Genomic DNA, 21067 nt, shown 5'->3' on the forward strand with positions numbered 1-21067 from the left:
TTTGTAACTAAAAATAAGCTCAATGTCATTAAAATAAACTATTTCAATAATTCATGCGAGTATCTGAACGAGTAGTTTTATCAAATAATGTACATAGGTAAACAAGTCCAGCCTTCAATGACATAATGTAAACTAATTCCCCGATGTTAGGCGTGGTCCCTGTGTGTAAGGGAGAAAACAACGTTTAGGGGCACAGTAACAGGGGTTCTTGTTGTTGTTGCTAATGCCACTTGCCACACGGGCAAGCCTGCTTGGTGAAACCGAGCAAATTTAAGGCAGAGTGTGCGTTTCTTGTTCTTTAGTGGCGCCACCTATGGCCAAGAATTAGACTTCTACCACACCATACGTCGCACCCAAATATAGCGCGGACCCATTCATACATACATCCATTCATTCATCCGCAGATCGTAATTTTGACCTGAATCAGAGAATGATCGATCTCCGATCCTGTACCCCCAGAGGTACTGATTTGAACATGTAGGACTTTGTGACCCGGTAGATTTGCACCCTCCTCTCCTCCTAACCAATACTGGGAATAGTGAAGCATTGTGGGAACGAAATTTTTTTTCTCTCTCGTTGGTTTGTTCTGTATTTTTACTTTACTGATAAACAGTACAGTACTATTAAGATTTTTCTTTGAATATGCATCTATATCACCCATGTTAATTAAGTGTACTAACACATTTTAACATTGAAATTGTAATAAAATAGCGGTTGGAGATAGGCAGCGTACCCAACTATGCATGTAGAGTTGTCCAACAACCTGAATTGCGAATCCATCCGCCTGATCACCGTTGCATCAATTAGCAGTTTTCCTTTCCTTTTGAAAATTCATCACAGAGATAAGAGAATCAAAATAATGCACCCTCATGGGTCGGAAGTAGAGCGCTACAAGTAGCGAAACTACTGTAGTCGATACTTTTTTTTCGTTGTTTGTAGTGTAGCGTGTAGTGTGATACACAAAAACAGTAGTTTGTGGTGATTTCTGGCAACTACTTTTAAAGTTTATTTCATAACCGTCATTTGATCAGCCGTCCCAATTTTTTGGGTTTTTTGAATTCTTGAGCCCAATCCAGAAGACAAGGGAACTCCTGAATCAAGTATTGGTAGAAATTTCCTTCGTGGGGGACTTTTTGGTGGAACTATACCGCATTTACGTTACATGACCACGAGAACCTCCCACTGTTAGCCTGATGGTAAGGGGACTCTAACCTATGATCCGTCTACCAATGAGGATATTTTACGCCAGCACTGTGGTTGGTGCAAGCCGGATGCGAAATTCGTATCAATCAGCCACAGCTGAGATTCCAACCCGGGACACAGCATTGGAAGGCGAAAGTTCTATCACTGAAAAAAAATTTTTTTCGTCTGATGCTCCAGAGCAGCAAGTTCTTTTAAATTTTTATTTTGCAGCAGTTATTTTTTCATGTTCTTAATTTATTTCGTTCATTATTATTGGGAATCTTGTAAACAAAGGAATCATTGGAAATCGAAGCATTAAGATGGAGTCCTAGAAAGTGAAGATCAGATCATTAAAGATATTCAGGGTGTTCCATTTTTTATTTTGTGCACTTGTACTTCATTTCTAGAGGGCAATCAAAATGCATTAATCCTTAAATCCCAAATATTAGATGATTTCTTATCATTTCCTTAATTAAATATTCACTTTCAAGAAGAACATAAGAGTTTAAAGGTTAATAGAATAGATTCGTAAAAAGTGCTTTAGAATAAATAACTATCTCATGTAAAGATGAATTAACATTTCTTAATAACTTCTCATGCTTAACTAAGTCAATTTTTTTATTCAAAACCATTTTGGAACATTTGTGTGAATTATTCTCTCCAGTAAAATTGCCTTATCATTAAGAATTTCTTGAACTACAGATGTATCACATTTTTAGAAGCATAAAATCATTCTGTTTGTGTCAGAGTCAGTCTTTTAATCGATCATTGAAAAGAGCTATAATATTTCAGCTTTTTTGTGTAAAATGTAATATTTTAGTCTGAGATCTTTTTCTTAAGGGAGTTTCTTTTATTTGATTTTATTATTAAATATTTTATCTGAAACTACTTTTTTTAATCATGCGTTTTAATATCTACTTGCATTAGTTTTTATTCACATTTTACATTGATTAATTAATTAATTTTTTTTAAATACATTGTGGCATCTCATTAGATACTAGGTATTTAAAATGAATTGCTTCATTTGGAGGTAAGCATATATTTGTATCAATTCACTATTTGTATTTATACTTTGCATGTAATATTTACATTGGGCAACAAATTGATTTATTTAATAAATTAGACTTAAATGTACACGCATGGTTTTATTATTAGCCCCAAATTTTTGTACTTATTTTCTATTTTAAAAAATTAAACGTAATTTTTATCATTGCCTATCAAAAATGCATTTTTTTTTTTGCATTTTTTTTGCATTAAACAAATAGTTTCAAGAAACTAAATCATTAAGTTATTATCCGATTAAAACTTCGTTCGCTTCAAAAAATATTCAAACAAGAAATAACAGTATACATGTTTCAAGCGCTCAAAGACAAGCACCCATTTTCAAGACTCCAGCAAATTAAATTGGTAGCAACAGGCATTGACAAATTTAAATCTTTGATCAAAACAGGTGAAGATTTCAGAATTAATAAAACATAAGAATTATTATCTTACCTGTATTTTGTTGTACTACGTTATACAGCTCAACTGACACCATATCTGTTTCCTATAAAAAAAAATAGTTGCTTTAATAAAATAATAGTTCAAAAAAAATTGAAGTGCTCAAATCAAATCTATATAAAAGAATTTTTATGCCATTTGCACATGGTATTAAAAACTCAATTATTTTCAATACACTACGACATTCAGGAACGAACTTAGGGTCTTAGCGGCCCTCAATTAACTTCCTAACTCTTCCCTATTAGAGAAATAGTTACGTCAGTAGAACCATATTTTAAAAAAAGCAGTCTAAATTGCAGATCTCCAGATTTAAATACCTGAGATTTTTTATGAGATTAAATCAAAGTGACTATTATTTAGCAGGATTACGATGAAAGGCCACATCCACTACCATTTATAACGATATATTGTAGCAAGTGTGGGAAGAATTCGAATTCTGCCGCATCACCAAAGATTCACAAATTGAACATTTCTTAAAAAAAGTCTATTTATCAAGTAAAATTTGTTGATAAGCCTTTCAAACACAAGATGGATTTGTTTCTCACCTTGCATATCACCTTACCATTTAATTTATGTGTTATTTCTATTATTCGAGACAACTTTGTCTCGATTAATAAAAGTAGCACATAAATTAAAAAAATTACATAAAAAGTAATAATAGGGTCCATTATTTGAAAAGTGTGTCAAGCGCTGACCAGTTTGAGCTTGGTATAAAAGATTCCCATCGTATGTTCGTTAATCTTGATTATGTTCCTTTATATACAGATGTCCCAAAACTCATGGTACTTACGTTAGGAGAGGATAGAACAGAACTAAACAGAACAGAACTGTAAATCCTAGTAGAATATATGGTTCGAACGTAAGTCGCAACTCACTAGAGCGAGCCTCCCAGCGATCCATAAGAAGGCTGTTCACAGTACTGTCATGCAGTCAAAAAAAATCAAACTTAGAATTTTATGCATTTGGAATCAATGTATGGTTATTAAGTAGAACCTTGCCATTATTATCATTACGGGAAACGTAAATGAGCTGAGATATTTCCCGCGTGCAAGATTCAGTTCTCGCGTTGATACGATGCACAATTTCGTCACCGTTACAGATGGCGTTCTTAGATACCTGCCACGTCCAGTATCCTGCATGTAACTTTAAAAAACCTCTAGCCGAGTTGTTGGGGTCTTCGTTAAAATATCCTTGCAACAGGAACTACATAACATAGTAAACTTCTTATCGCCAGAACAATATATATCAGTTTTTTGGCATTCTATTTTAGCTTTCATAGCATTGAAAATAGAAAAAAAAAACAGTTGTCTATCCACTTTTCTCGGAATCGGTATTTTCAATTGCTCGGCAAAAAGCCGACATGGCTCAGGGGATAGAGCGTTCGCTTTTCAATGATGTGAACCGGGTTCGAATCCCAGCAGTGGCTGATAGATATTAAAGCCTCATCCGCGTTGCACAGACCACAGTATTGACTTAAAAAATCCTCAGTGATAAACGGATCACGGGTTAGAGTCCCTTTGCCCTCACGCTAACTGTGGGAGGTTTTCGTGGTTTTCCACTTCATGTAACGCAAATACGGGTTAGTTTCATCAAAAAGCCGTCCACGAAGACACATTTCTGCCAATACTTGCTCCGGGAAATCCCTTATCTTCTAGATTGAATTCAAAATTAAAAGGCTACGGAGTTGAACATTAGTAGTCGTGAACCCAAAAATTGGGTTGGCTGTTCAATGTCGGTTATAAAACTGCATGACAGAGTAACTATTTTTAATTGCTCCGTGGATCTCCGATCAGATGAATGCTGACTCGAATTAGGAGAAGGCAGATATTCATTTCATGTACGGAACTGCAGACGACATTGCAAGAAAAGCTCTAAGATCTGTAACGGACCCGATTGCGCATCGTATCAGTGCGAGGACTGAATCTAGCACGAGGCAAATGTCTCAGGCCGTTTATGTTTCCCGCAATACGTTGTGGCGAATACTACGAGATCAAGGAATACATCTCTACCATGCGCAGAGAGTTCAGGGCCTAGATTATCAGGCACTGATCAATTTTACCACGTGGTTTCTCCAGCAGATGTCTGTGGACCCCAAGTCGTTGTGCACAAGTGTTGTTCACTGAGGAATGGACATTTACATGCTATGGTATTTCAAATATCTACAGCTATCATGATTGGGAAACTGAGAGCCCGCACATATTGCGTCCAAGTCTGTTCCAACAATGTTTTCAGGCTAAATGTTTGGCGGAATGGTGTACGATCATCTGATTGGGCCGTACCTACTGCAAACACGCCTGGAGAGAGATTCATACCTTGTGTATTTGCGAGAGGTGTTAGCGGAACTATTTACTTGCGTTCAGTTACAAATCAAACAACGCATGCGCTTTCAATACGACGGGACTCCTGATTATATGGTAGATGTGCGTAACGCCTTAGATATCATGTATTGGAGATGACGAATAGGTCGTGGTGGTCCAATCAACTGGTTGATACCTGATTTGTCATTTGCGCACTTTTTTTTCTAGCGTCATAAGAAGTGAGCCTCAACTACGACGACGGTCCCATGGATTTTGTTGAAGTCCTTGTTTCCTCTGATATCAGTAGCTGCTGACACCACAAGAGAAATGCATACCCAAGTCTAAATTCTTGATGGTTCCATCAAATTTTTTTGATGGCTTATGTTGGTTTCAGTGCGACTCATGATGGTTACCATCATCCAATATTTTTTATTATGTGTTCATGGTTTTTGATATGCCCACAAGCTTCCATCAATCCATGATGAAAAATGCTACTTAAATTTATGATGGTGAACCATCAAGAGAAGTTTTATTCTCATGAAACAACAATCCATGATGATCCTCGATGGTTCCAACTGTACATTTTCAGGATAGCTTAATGGGAATTCTTGTTGGTTCTCAGGAATCAAATCAATTTGTGTTTTTTAATATTGGACCATCATAAATTAGTCTGAATTCCTACATTGGGATGATAGTGGTTCATGATCGCTCTAGCATTTGATTTCTAAGACACTATGATGGAAATTGATAAACATGAACACACGATCCAAACAAGTTGTTATTCTTATATTGGATCATCATAAATCAGTCACATTGAGATGATGGTTAATTATGTTGGTTACCATAAAAAATATGTTTCATGATGGAATTATTGATCATCAACACAAAGGCAATGTTGGTCCATCAATGGAAAACTATCAAAAATTTTGACTTAGGTGGTGTTTTCGCTAATCCCTGCGTTAATGTTGTCGGTTGCAAGTTAGAGCAGTTCTCGTGATGGGGGTCTTACCGTTTAATTTCATTTTGTTAAAAATACTTTTCTTTATTTTATAGGTTTTTTACCATTCCAGTCTCTGCCTACCTTGTTTCCCATCCTTTAGTGACACAACATGTTTCGTTCTCTAGCGATTTACGATCAAGGATTGTAGGGTGATTCGTGTTTGTATAGTTGTGTTCTATCACCTTCTTACCTATAACCCTCGCATTGTATACACATGCGTAATATAAAAAAATAATCGGACTTTTCACACCGACTCCCTGGAAAGCAATGTTTATTTTTGGTTGCTTTTTGGTTATTTCAATGCAGTTTAAGAAATTTCAGCATTTTGAATATGATGTTATGATACCCGAGTTTTGAATCATCACTTTTTTCACACACTCAAAGTGCGACAGTTTCATTGAAAAACCCACTTTTTTTTGTATCTATTTTTGGTCATTTTCAAAAATAGGTACAAAAAATAGGTTCAAGGTCAAAATATCACATTTAATAAATCACTTTTTTTTTTACCCACAATGCACCGATTTCATCCTCGACGCTTTCATATTTCCTTAGCAGCACATCTTGATTGTTTTTGTCCATTCTGTTTCGTTTCATTTCCGATATTTTGATGTATGATTGGATATTATTACGAGACGCAATTTGGAATTTGAGTGTTTGCTTTTTCCGCCATTTCCAGATAATTTTTCGAGATTTGATATTTATATATAAATTTGATAAATTAAGGGGCAAATTATTAATTTGGCAACAGTTTTTCTTAAATAAATATTTTTATAAAGTTGCAATTTTTTTTAAAAATTGTCACTTTTGAGCTAATTTTTTTTAAAAAAATAATAGCTATAATCGCCTTACCTCGAACTTAGTAGCAAATAGTCCTATTTTAGTTGCTATCAGTATCTTCCCTCTTACAAAACTAAAGGCCAAAACCTGGAATAGCAAAGGAAATAGTTAGAAATCAAATATTGTAATAAGTATTTTAAAGCGCTTAATTTTAGAAATTCCCTAAAGAAATTGAGAAAGAGGATAACTCGAAAGAGATATAGATTAAGTTCTCACTATATTTTGATTAGAATGTTCGATTTCTGTCTGACAGGCTAACAAAAATTGGGTGGGTTAACGATTTCCTATAAAAGTCTAACGTCAGCAGGGAAAATTCTAATTCTTAGTTTTTTGATTAAAAATAAGTTTAAACTATTTCCATTTTTTTGCGGTATGGAATAACTATGAAGAAACAAAGAGCAATTGTTTAGAGGAAAATTTTAATAGTGTTTTCCAGGTAAAAAAATAAAGATTAAACTTTATTTGGCCATAATTACTTTTTGGTGGAAAAGTTAACGATTTTTTTAGGGGGGGGGGAACAAAATTCAGACAAGTCTTTTTACTTGCTTTGTAGCCTATCTTGGTGGATGTTTCAACGCAGGATTAAAAATTTTTTTATGGGTTAAGGTTTAGAGGGTCGAATTCGAGCTTGTTTGCAGTTTATAAAGTAGCTAATATTTGTCTTAATCATTATTTTTTAGAAGGTGGGGTAACGATTTCCGAGCATGGATTAACAGCGGTAGAATGGAAATGTTTCGTTTTTTGGTAATAAAGTTTAAGTAGGTTAAAGAATTTCTTAATTGGGTGTATAATACGGTACTGGTTTAATATTTTAAATTTAAAAAAAATGCTTAGATTAATCAAATGTGTACAAAATGCTGGTTTGGCCATTATTGTTTTTGAATAGGTTATCTACCGTGGACATTTACTGTCTTAATATTGACCAAACTTTAAAGGCAATATTAAAAGTTTCAGTTTTTAATCAATAATTAGCTAAAACTTATTTTAGTTTTGAAAAGTTTTGGTGATCGAAAGTCATCACGATTTCCTACAATAGGCTAACGTTTTGAGACACAAACTCTAACTTCTGATTTTTGTTGTTATTGAAAACCAGTTTTTGACGTAGCTTTCTTTTTTTTTGGGGGGGGGGAAGAGGGTTGGCTGAGAAAAATTCTTTAGTGGGTAAACATGAGAGGCTCAATAGGTTAATAATTGTAAATTAAATTTGTAAATGTGGTTGAAAAATTAGCTGTGTTAATTCGGTGACGAAACACTTTTGTGCACAAACATGGGATTAAGGAATGGTACAACGAGGAGAAAATTTAGCTTTCTTTCAAAGTGTCATATTTTTTTTAAAGAAACTAAAAGCTATTTTGGCTCTAATTTTTATTCTGGTGGAAGATTTTTTATTTTTTTTATTTTTATTTTTAAAGCAATTTTATACAACGGGCTAACGTTTTAGGGCATAACTCAAACTTGTGGCGTCGTAGATAAAAATTCTATAAAATTTTTTTAGGCATACTATTTTTTGGCGAATGGGCCGAATTAAAATTTTGGAGAAACGGTTTGATGGGTTAACGATATCCTATACTAAGCTTAACATTTTGAGTCATAATTCATGCGTGATTTCTGGGTCAAAAATGAGCTAAAACTGATTTTGGATATAAAACTTTTTAGCGGTCAGGCAAACGGTATTTTTTAATGGGATAACGTGCTTTTACGATTTACTATAAAATGGACTGATCTTTAGACCAAACTGACCTTTTGACCAAAATCCAAACTTGTGGTTTCTAGGTCAAAGCCCCTTCCCCCTCTTTCCCGTCAAAATCATGGGGTGAGCTTTCGTCTCCCATTTCTCGTGCCCGTGATACTTCCGGGATAGAGCGTTCAAAAGTAAAGCACCAAAAAGGTTTAAACATATCCGTCTGTTGTGCCCGAATTTTTTTAAATTCTTTTATTACACACAAGATGGCTGCACCAGATTATCTTCAATGTAACAGCTTATTTTAAACGTGATTTCAGCACTAACCATATATATGTATTTCGTTCACTTAGTTCCTGCATCTGATTGATTAAAAAAGGAAAACACGTAAAAAGATGACATACAGGATTGTGTAGATTTTCTTTTGTTGTTAGGTATAGTTCCGATGTGTTCTCTGGTTTATTTGATCAAAAGTTCTCTAGAACTTGCTACAACCGTAACTTTTTTCTAAGGGTTAACTGAGGAAAAAGTTTAGCTGGATAAAGATTTTCCTCGGTGTGCTTACATATCGCAGAATGATTTCAAATGTTGCTTCAAATCAAAATTTTTAATTCTCAAACATAATCCATTTATCTGAAGTTGGATACAGAATGTTTTGCCGTAACTTTTTGGCATTTGCAACAACAAAAATTGTTAGGTTAACGATTTCCTATTAACTGTAATGTTTGGAGAAAAATTTAAACACGTGGTTGTTTGGTCGAAAATGAGTGAAAACCTTTTATGACCTTCTCTTTTTGTTAGATATAGTCAAAACGGTTTGATTTTGAGTTCAAATTCAAACTTTTATCTTTCTAAATCATAAAGCGGTCAAAACATGTACAGACCGAAATTTTTGTAGCGTGTGCTAACAATTTCTCTCTTGTGTTTTCTAGAATTTAGCTAAAACTTGTTTTGACTATAACCATTATTTTGAACGATGGGCAACAAAAAGCTGATGAAGCAAAAATCCCACCAACGTTCATCTGCTTCCTTTAAAGATTTTATAAAATATTTTTGCAACACATTTTAAGACGAACTTTATATCAAATTAACATAAAACCTTAAAAAATCAGCCGAGGCTATGTAATCTCAATTTTTATAAGTTGCGCGTAATATAACTTTTTAAAGCACAGAGCAGTTGCTTTTTAAAAATTCTCATAATACTTTATTTCAGCCGTGATGGCTTAGGGGATTGAGCGATCGCCTCCCAATGAGGTAAATCGGGTTCGAATCCCAGCGACAGCTGGTCGATACGAATTCCGCATCCGGCTTGCGCAGACCGGTTAGTTTGCACCGATATTTTATGCCGCAGGTCTGGCGTAAATTATCTTCGGTGGTAGTCGGATCATGGGTTAGAGTCCCCTTGCCGTCAAGCTTTTGTCAAGCTAACCGTGGGAGCTTTTCGCGTTTTTCCACCCCATGTAACGTACATGCGAGTTAGTTCCATCAAAAAGACCTCCATCAAGGCAAATTTCTCCCAATACTTGATCCAGGAGTTCCTTTGTCTTCTGGATTGTGCTCAAAATTACAAGGCTACGAAGCTGAGCATTAGTAAACGTAAAGTTAAAATTAGGTCTGCTGTTCAAAGAAGGTTATAAAGTGAAATAAAAAATATTGCTAAGGGATCGATTATTCTGAAATTAAATCGCTATATGGTATTTGATATAAATTTCATTAAAGAAATATAAATGTTATATCCCCTTGCAGTCAGGTTAACCGTGAGAGGTTCTCATGGTTTTCCTCTCAATGTAACGCAAATGCTGGTTAGTTTCACCAAAAAAGCCCTCCAAGATAGTAAATTTTCTCCCAATACTTTATACAGGAGTTCCCTTGTCTTCTGTATTAGTTTCAAAATTACAAGGCTACGGAGTTGAATATTAGTAGTTGTAACCCCCCCCCCCCCAATAAAAAAAAAGAAAAAAAAAACTGGTTGGCTGTTCAACAACGGTTATAAGTTATTAATTAAAATGTGCAGGACCAGTGCGTTTACCGATCACGAATATTTTCGTGACTTTTACCTCACATTCGATGATTTTCAAGGATATTTGGAGTAAATAATTTCCAAGATTCAATTTCTCTAACGGATCTGATGTATCGAATAATAATAATTAGTTTTTATAAAGAGGTTGCAATTAATATATCCACTGTAAAAGAGATTTTTGCTTGTTACGCAAGAAAGTCTGAGGACAGATATAGCAACGCCTGCTTGAGAAAAATCCTAACAACTGATTTTCTCCGTAGCTGTGACGTAGGAACTATAGGAGGCGATGAGGGTCGGGCTTTACTACTCAATCCTTCCAGAATTCTGTTAATTCCCTAGCACAATCTTTCTTTTTAATACAATGAATTGCCTTGATAAATTTGGTTATTCTTTTTATTTCATTTTATCAATCTCAAATCTGTAATTTAGTTTCAGAACAAAATTTACCAATGAAAAGAAAAAGTTTTTGAAGTGTTGCTTGTGTTGAATAAATAAGCTTATTTGGAGAGTCATATGCACTACAATAAAAAGTTCTCAAACTTTTAAGTATTGAAGTATGGTGCAAAAGTCTGTACGCATGCATCAAATTTGATTAAATTTGTTAAAGTCTCGTGTGATAAAAATTTATTTTTATATTACATTCAAAATAAGCGGTTAAGGTGACAAGGAACTTTCAAATAAGCAAAAATTTGCCAAGAAAATTTATTTTTCACTTTTTATATTTTCGAAACCTAGGCATTTAACTGAACATTAGAAAAAAAATCTTGAATTAGAGCAAAATTGACGAAGTCATGGCCATTTCTGGTTTGACCACGCCCCTTTGGCGCCTTGCAATGAAAAAGTAGTAAAAGTCATTTTTCTCAAAATGTCTTTTTTGACAAATTTACAAATTTCAAACTCCTCCCGCGAAATGAATTTTTATTCTATTAACCTGAGAATTTGATGCTATACATTTATGAATATTATTAACATTTCGTTGGAAAAGTTTCTTGAATTAAGTAAATAGTATTATTTTTATACATGATATTTTATAGCGGTAAGATGATTTTTTTTTAAAAATGATGTTCTTTTTATTGCTTTTTTCTGTTATTTGTTTCAATAATAAAATTAAAAAAAAGTACTCCCAACAATTTTTTATATTACCTAATATGTAATATTTTAAAGGAATTTTGTCATTTTAACAAAATTTCAGACGTGTTTTTTTTTAATTTCGGAAATTTTGAAATATTTTTTTGAAATTTTGTATATAAATTGTTTTTACAATATAGATATATACTGAGAATTTCAATATACTAAAAATTTCAAATTCCCTTGAGAATTTCTAAAAATTTTTTTGAAAGTTCATTGTCGCTTTAAGTGCAGATATTTTCTAATATGCAAATTCTGGGCCAAATACTTGTGAATTTTCCTCTCACTTTTAGCATTCAAACTTTCGTGAATATTTCCTTACTCCTTTATCAGGAAATTAAAAAAAAATTGTTATCTTATGACCTTACACCAACATGTTTAAAAGAAAACACTTTATTATGTTAAAAATTACTTCCGAGATATGTTAACACTACCGAGGGTGAGGGTTACTCCCTCTATGCTATGTAACTCCCTGTACTATCACTATAACACAGTTAAAAATTTCGATATACTACTTGCAAAAATTACGTCCTTATTTCTTAAAGAAAAATCTTTTATCCTCGACAAAAATGCAAATAATAATTTTAGAAATATATGTCGTTGATTTTTTAGATGAATTAAAACTCAATTTTGTCTGTAAAAAGAAAAGTACCGCGTAGTTTTTCATCAACAGTGTCACACGATCAACCAAGTGGTAAATGATAAACTAATGGTTATTTAAGGAGCCAAGAATATTGGAATTACCGCTCATTTAGAAAGAACTCCAATCATTGGTATGTGTGGACATGGAAACATCCTCTCATATAGTCTTTCTAAACTTCTGTTGATAACCTGTAAAAAAATTGAAAACTATTTAAAAAAAATAAAAATGTTTATTTTTTTTCTCTTTTTTGCATTAGAAATTAAAAATAATTTTTTAAAATCCATTTATTTATTATTCTATAAAAGTATCTTCCGTCCAATAAGTCAATCGGTAAAAGAGTAAAATATCACAATAAATTAAAAAAAAAACATTTAGGAAAAAGATTGAGTTCATTTTTAGTAATTTAAATTATATAAAGCAATGTCATGAAAATAAACTATTTCAATAATCTGAACGAGTAGTTGTATCAAAGAATATACATAGGGAAAGAACTCTAGCTTTCATTGACATGATGTAAACAAGTTACCCAATGTTAGGTGCCTTCTTGTGTATAAAGGAGAAAACAACATTTAGGGCAGCAGAGGTTTTTGAAACGAGTTTGGACCATCCTCTCCTCTTAACCAATACTAGGAATATAGTTCACTCTGCAGGAGTTGACACTTGGCTCCACCATCTCGGAAGCAGAATTCATTTCAGCGCGGGAGTAAGAAGAGAAGCATCTCCGTGCTTGAAATTGAGACAACCCTTAATGCAAGTCAAACACAAACAGTTAAATCTTTTTCAGTCACTTACTTCGCTTTATTATCTGCTATTACAGCTGTCGTTTCTCTAGCTAATTAAAATATATTTCAAATTTAAAAACTGCTGTTTTCACAGAAAAATGTCTCAAAAAAAGACAAACTATTCACTCAAAAGAGAGAAATATCGTTAAAATGGCGCGAAATATCAAATTTAGGAAATATTTAATGTTAAAAAAAATGAACATGAAGTTTGAGAAATAAATATTTTTGCCGTAACGCGCCAAATAGCAACCCTGAGCAGCGATGGTTCAGGGGATAGAGCGTTCGCCTTCCAATGAGGCGAACCGGGTTCAAATTCCAGTCGATACGAATTCCGCATTCGGCTTGCACTGACCACAGTGCTGACGTGAAATATCCTCAATGGTAGACTGATCATGGGTTAGAGTCCTCTTGCGTCATGCTAACCGTGGGAGGTTTTCGTGGTTTCTCTCTCCATGTAATGCAAATGCGAGATAGTTCCACCAAAACGTCCTCCACGAAGGCAAATTTCCTCCAGTACTTGATCCAGCAGTTCCCTTGTAATCTTGAATCCAATCCAGAAGACAAGACTACAGAGTTGAACATTAATAGTCGTAAACCCATAGAATTGGGTCGGCTGTTCAAAGGCGATTATAAAATTAAATAGCAACCTTGTTCAGGATTGCTCATAAACTTTTCTCAAAAATAGCAAAAAAGTACCATTGCATACCACGTGATGAAGGTGAAGACAAGTGCCAACTCTCGGTGAATGAGCTATAGTGAAGCATTGTGGAACAGAAGTTTTTTTTTTAAATTTTTTTTATCGTTGGTTTGTTCTGTATTTTTACACAATTAATAAGCAGTACTCTACTGTTAAGATTTTTCGTTGAAAATACATTTATATCTCCCATGTTAGTTAAATCTGCTAACACATTTTAACATTGAAATTTTAACATGGTAGTTCAAAAGAAAGAATAAAATAGCGGTTGGAAATAAGCAGCGTACCCAACTATGTATGTTTACAACCTGAATTGCGAATCCATTCCTTTGATCACCGTTGCATCAATCAGCAGTTTTTCTTTTCCTTTGAAAATTCATCAAAGAGGTAAGAAAATCAAAATAATGCACCCTCGGTGGTCGGAAAAAGTGAGCTACAAGTAGCGAAACTACTGTAGTCGATACTTTATTTTCGTAGTTTGTAGTGTAGAGCACTACTTCTTAAATACGGAAGTTGTAGCGTGAAGTGCGATAGAGAAAAAAAGAAGAGGAAAAAAACAGTTTGTAGCGATTTCTGGCAAAAGTATTTTTAAGTTTATTTTATATTCGTCGTTGAACAGCCAAATCAATTTTTTTTGGGTTTACTAATGCTCAATACCGTAGCTTTTCTAATTTTGAACCCGATCCAAAAGGCAAGGGAACTCTTGTAGGGTGGAAATTTTTATCATGGGGGACTTTTTAGTGGAACTGACCCGCATTTGCATTACATAAAGCAGAAAAACCACGAAAATCTCCCACGGTTAGCCTGACGGCAAGGGGACTCTAACCCATGATCCGTCTACCATTGCTGATATTTTACATCAGCCTTGTGGTCAGTGCAAGCCGGATACGGAATTCGCATCAACCAGCCATCGCTGGGATTCCAACCCTGTTCATCTCATTGAAAGGGTGAACGCTCTATCCCCTGAAAATTGCTTCGTTTGATGTTCCAAAGCAAGTTTCTTTTTTTATTTTTGTGGGCAGAAGTTATTTTTTCATGTTCTTAAATTATTTCGTTCATTATCATTGTAAATCTTGTAAGCAAAGGAATAATTGGAAATCGAATTATTAAGATTGAGTCCTAGAACGTGAAGATCCGATCATTAGATATAAAGTTATTCAGGGTGTTCCATTTCACGATATTTCACGATTTCTTATCATTTCCTTAATTAAATATTCACTGTCAAGAAGAACTTAGAGTTCAAAGGCTAAAAAAAATAAATTCGTCAAAAGTACTTTAGAATAAAAAATTATCTCATGTAAAAGATGAATTACCATTTCTTAATAACTTCTCATGCAGGTTAATTTTTTATTCAAAAACATTTTAAACATTTATAGGAATTATGCTAATCAGTAACGTACGTATGTCTGCGAAAAGTATTGAAGTAGTAACTATATTTTTAAGAAAAGTAGTTAGAGTTAACTACAATTGTAATAAAGTAGTTGTAATTAACTACAAAGAAAATGTAATTTTATCGACCACTGTGCACCCTTTTATTCAGAAGCCGGCCCATATTACATTATCTTGTTTACTTCGATAAATTGTCACAGTTATTGTCAATATTGCTTTGGATTAGTTTTTTTTTTACTGCCATCTATGGCCTTTCAAAATTTAGGAGGAATTAATTCTTTGCTCGATTTACGCTAATAATTTGATCTGATTGATAATCATCTAGAATTTCTAGAACTACAGATCTATTAACTTTTTGAAAACATAAAACTATTCTGTCCGTATTTTTTTCTGTCATTGAAAAGAGATAATTTATTTTTACCTTTTCAATGTAAACTTTAACATTTCCAATTCAAATCTTTAGTTTGAAATCTTTTTTTTATGGGAGTTTCCTTCATTTGATTTTTTTATTAAATATTTCAACTGAAACTGTTTTTTTCATTATGCGTTTTAATATTTACCTGTAATAGTTATTATTCACATTATATATTTTGATTAATTTATCTTTTTCTTTAATAAATGTGACATCTCATCAGATACTAAACATTTAAAATGAGTTGATTCATTTGGAGGTAAAAAATATATTTTATTAATTCAATATTTGTATTTATACTTTGCATGTAATATTTGCATTGGGAAGCAAATTGATTTATCAAATAAAATATAATTGAATATACATGCATGATTTCATTTCTAATCCCAAAATTTACTTATTTTCGATTTTAAAAATTAAACGTAAATTTTTATCATTGTCTATCAAAAAATTAAACATTTTTTATTACATTAAATAAATAATCTCAAGAAACTAAAGCATTAACCTATTATCCGATTGAAAACTTTGTTCGTTTCAAAAAATACTCAAACAAGAAAAAACAGTATACAGGTTTCAAGCGCTCATAAACAGGCGCCCATTTGCAAGACGTGAATCAGAAGAAACAAATATGGTTTGAAATATAAAACTAAGAGCTCCTATTTAAAAATGAAATAAATAAAGGGAAGATACAAAACTAGAAAAAAACCACAGTAGCCAAGAGAGAACAAAAAAGATAACATGATCATTTTTCCACCTCTGCTTATCATAAGCGTTTTAACATCTCATATTAATTCTAATCACCCTAATTGTCAGAATATTTCTGCGTTTCATACTTCCGATTTGCACACACTTAACTTTTACAATTTTCTAACTTTACTTAACCTAAGAAATTAACATCTAACTAAGTAACATAACAACTAAGATTTTAAAGTCCTTTTTAGGTAACAAATACCAAATTTAGGTCTCTTAAAGATCCTATTAGCTTTAATGATCACTGGGGGCATAGACTACATTCATTGTCAGCGTGATATTGGCTACATCGGAACCAGACGCCCTTTAAAATGTAGACTTAAGGAATACGATAGTCCGTTATCAAAAAATCACCGATTGCTGCAAAGTGTGGAAATTATGGGTATAAATTAAATTTCGATGTCAAAATTATTTCCACTGTCACATCAGCAGCTCATTTTGATGTCCTGAAATCTTGTTTAATTCAAATGAATGCTTGAGCTGCGATCGCTCAACACCTTCCAATGGACGTGAGCAGGGTTTGAATTACAGCTGTGACTGGTCGATACGAATTAATCATCTGGCTTCCACCGACCACAGCGCTGATGTGAAATATCTTCAGTGGTAGACGGATCATGAGTCAGGCTAACAGTGGGAGGTTCTCGGTGGTCTTCCTCTCCATGTAACGCAAACGAGGGTTAGTAGCCTCACAAAGTTTCTCCCAATATTTTATCCAGGAGTTCTCGTTTTCTGGATTGGGTTTAAGATACCAAGGCTACGTAGTTGAACATTAGTAGTCGTAAACCCAAAAATTGGGTCCGCTGTTCAACGATGGTTATAAAATAAAATAAAAAATAATACTTATTCCCTTGTTAAAGACCCTCACCACCTCTCCATAAGGAGTGGAAATGCATTTTACCTTGATTTGCTCTTCTTGGCCACTACGGTTTTTCTTGTTCTGTGGATTTTTTTTATCTCTTTCGGCTAGAGTGATTTTTTTTTCTTGTTTTATTTCTCATCTTTATTTTTTCCATTTCTCGTTGGCAACTTTTCGTTTCATATTTCAAATCACTTTTGTTTCTTTTCATACACGTTTGGCATGTCTAGAAAATGGCTCCTGTTTTGAGCGCTTGAAACATTTTCCTATTAATAGGGTTTTCGAAGCGAATGAAACTTTTAATCTTGTAAAATCTTTGTTGCAATTCAAAAATGGAGCGTTTACGTTACTTTCAACTAAATAATGCTTAATAATGTTTGTTAAATAATTAGCCGAAAATACGTTCTCACTCAATTTATTTTTATAACAAACGAGCATCTTTAAATTATATTTAGTAGGGGTGCACAACCTTTTTGAGTGAAGGGCCCCATAGACAGCAGATTAACCAACGAAGGGTCGCAAGCCGAAGTACTTAGACAAACTTGTTTATTAATTGTAAGTAGTGTTTTCTATATAATCATTGTTCAAGGCACTAAATTCTCATCAGATAACCTTGTAATATGTTGGCATAAAATCAAATATTTTTGAACGTTTAAAATAAAAAACTTCAAAACTGATTACTTTGAAAATATAAGACAATCAGAATAAATTTTTCAGGAAAAAAATTTGACAAATTAAAATAATTAAAAACAATGTGAAAATTCATGTTTTTTATATCACATTACATAATACAAAAGTGCATTTGTTCATAAAATTAAATTCAAGAAAATAAATATTCTAGTTATTAAAATAAATGCAAGTTAAATACTTTAATTTAAAGAAAGTTCATAAGGTTAAAAATGATTAAAATTAAAATAAAAACCCCTTTTAGCTCAAAATAAGATTCAACGTTTATTAAGGAATACATTTAAATTTTAAAATATTTATTTTAACTAAATTATTAGAGGCGAGGGTTGAGAAAGGAAAAAAAAAGAAAGAAAACATTAATTTTGAAGGAACTATTTTCCTTAATAGTAAAAAACTAACGAGATACTTGTTTACAACTTTTTGGGACCAATGCTTTTACATAACACTATTTAGAATTAATACTCATGTATTAAGAATAAATTAAAATTTACATTACTTCATGTTACTTATCTTGATTACATTTTTTTACAGTTAAAATTTAATGATATACAAATCGTTTCCCAGCACATCATCATAATTGGCATAAAATGGCCGACGTAGGTAAAAAAATGGTTTAAAAAATTTCTTAATGCTTATCCTGCAAATTGCAAAATTTTAAAACTGTGTGATGGTTTTATCTACTTGATCATGTGATAGCTTTTTCGGACCATTAAGTGAAAATTTAATGATTTTGTTTAAAGACTTTTCCTTAATTTTGAACAAGCCAAATTCATTTTTTAAAACAGTCTTTCGACAGAAGCTATTATTATGAGCAGTATTAAACTTAAGGCAAATAACTTAACGAGTTTGGGAATCGATAACAGTAACAGCGTATGATTTTGTAAACGCCAAAATATGAATCGCGATTTGTGATTTTAAATCTCGTGAATACAAATCGCAAGGGATAATTTTTAGATCTCGTTAATGTGAATACGAAATGCGATTTTTAGATCGTGTGAATACGAATTGCGATGTGTGACTTTTATATTAGTTCCGATTCATGTGGCTTTTAGAATTAACGGCCAAAAAAATAAAATAAAATAAAAGTTCGTAAAAGTTCTTATTTTTGTGTTGAAATCAACACAGAGCAGTTAAGTTATTATTTTAATGAACGATTCAAAACTCGCGCGCCTTGAAACAATAGTAATAAAAATATCAGGATTTTTTTAAACCGTGGTGAGTATCGTAGAAAGAACTTCTCTAAAAACTATAAAAATCCCTTTATATTTACAATGAAATCGGCATAAATATAGCGCGTCAAAAAGAGATGTATTTAAATGCTTGATTCGAAAATTAAAGTGTCGCAATAGGGTATAAAAATATTGGGACTTTCTGAACCTTGAAGAAATGTGTAGCAATAATTGCCAAAGTAACGATTCGTAAATAATTTGATTCGTGATAAAATCGTCATAAATAAACCATGTTAAAAATGATTATCTAAAAGAGCGATTCGTTATTCGCTGTTCATAATAATATATCGTGCTAAAAATATCCAAAGTTTAAAAACCATGTGAAATGTGTAGCGATAATTTCAGAAAAAAGGATTAAAAATCATTCAGATTTGAGATGAAGTTTGCGCAAATAAAGCATTTCATTATAAAGCATTTAATAATAAACAATAATCGATAATAAAGCATATTTAGCTTTAATAAAGCATTTTCATTACTTTCAAGACATTAGTACTTAGTTCGATTTCATAAAAAAAATTGCGGTTTCCGTAACTGCGTGAAAATGGGTAGCAATAATTACGAAAAGTCATTGGATTTACGGCGAAAACTAAGCGTAAATCCGCAGCATTAACCATCGAAAAAAAAACGATCGAAAAGCTACACTGGTTGAGATTGGGTACACCAAAAACTTTATTGCGCAATAAAAATACAATTTAAAAAAAAAAATATATAAATATATTTTTTTTCATTTTGCTCAGGCTGCTGCCGCGGGTCGCACATAGAGAGCATGTTGTACCCCATACTTCAGACAATTGAAATTAAATTTTGTTAAACGAGTGTATTATACAATTGCTCAATATATCCTTCAATGATGTTTTTTCGAAAGATGCTTAGCATACATTTGCCCGGTATTCCCTACAAAGCTCGTAAAGTAACTACATAGACCCATTTGGGCAATAATTTCAAAATTAAAAAAACGTAAATATTTATAATTTAAAAGTTTATCAAATAATATAAAATTAAGAAGAGTTTTTAAGCAGCAATAAAAAAATGCATTAACAAAAAAATAATTGTGAAAATTTGCCTTTGAAATGAATGGAAAAGTATGCATTAAGCGTTTATTTGTGTGATTATTTAATAAATGCAGTTTTCTTGTAATTGAATGAGACATCTTTCTTATCCTACCAAACACCACATTCAATTCAATTAACCCATTTGAGGCCAAGCATAGAAATTTTATAATAAGTAGTATTATTTTCATTGAAATATACTTACATTGCATTCATTAAGACACAAAAAAATGTCGTGTATAAATTTTTGTTATTTTATTTAAGAAATAAAATGGGGGGGGGGGTATGAGCAATATTTACCAAATCAATGAACAAACCATTTAGAATGCTTGTTTTTTTATGAATTTCTTTTATTTTATTTACTGACTTGCAACTTTAATCCGTCAGTAAAACATAATGATAAATTTTAAAAGGAATAATATACATTTTCAAAAAATTTCATTCGTCAATAACAGTTTTAAGTTTTAAAAAGAGCTTGAAAAGTTTAAAAATTTCTCAACAGAAAGTATTTACTCCAATTGAATTACTGTTAATTTTAGGAAGTCTTAAGAACCCTTGATAATAGCAGAAAAATGAAATTAGTGAAAAAAAATACGTCGCAATGTTAATAAAAAATATTTATTGAAATGGTGCGTTTGCGCAACTTTGGCCGAAAATGGGTTGAAATCAACTAAATCTTGAGCCCACGAAATTTAAATCAAAATTAAAAACAAAATTAAGACGATTAAAAGTGATAAAAAAATTGAAAAGCGAATTAAGGCAAATGAGAAGGATTGCGCTAGACTTATGAATGAACTGGTGCATAGGACTTAAAGCGTTTTAACCAAAAATAGGTACCTATCAAAAATATTAAATATCTACTCTAAGATATAGCCGAACAGTAAATATTTTATGATAAAAAAATACCATTGTTTTTGAATCAGTAATAATT

General features: G+C 32.4%; 1 long non-coding RNA gene across 1 annotated transcript in view; it reads right to left on the minus strand.

Moving 5' to 3' along the window:
• The window catches only part of LOC147802078 (uncharacterized), a 96358-nt gene that overhangs the window by 20097 nt on the left and 55194 nt on the right, over positions 1-21067 (minus strand). Inside the window, exons 6-8 of the long non-coding RNA XR_015429725.1 lie at positions 12390-12476; positions 6829-6903; positions 2677-2728 (exon numbers count right to left, since the gene is read on the minus strand). This is a non-coding gene — a long non-coding RNA (uncharacterized LOC147802078). The remainder of the gene's footprint in view (positions 1-2676; positions 2729-6828; positions 6904-12389; positions 12477-21067) is intronic.

Source organism: Parasteatoda tepidariorum, chromosome 10, assembly GCF_982258835.1.
Source record: "Parasteatoda tepidariorum strain Cologne lab strain chromosome 10, Ptep-v5.0, whole genome shotgun sequence".
Taxonomy (NCBI): Eukaryota; Metazoa; Arthropoda; class Arachnida; order Araneae; family Theridiidae; genus Parasteatoda; species Parasteatoda tepidariorum.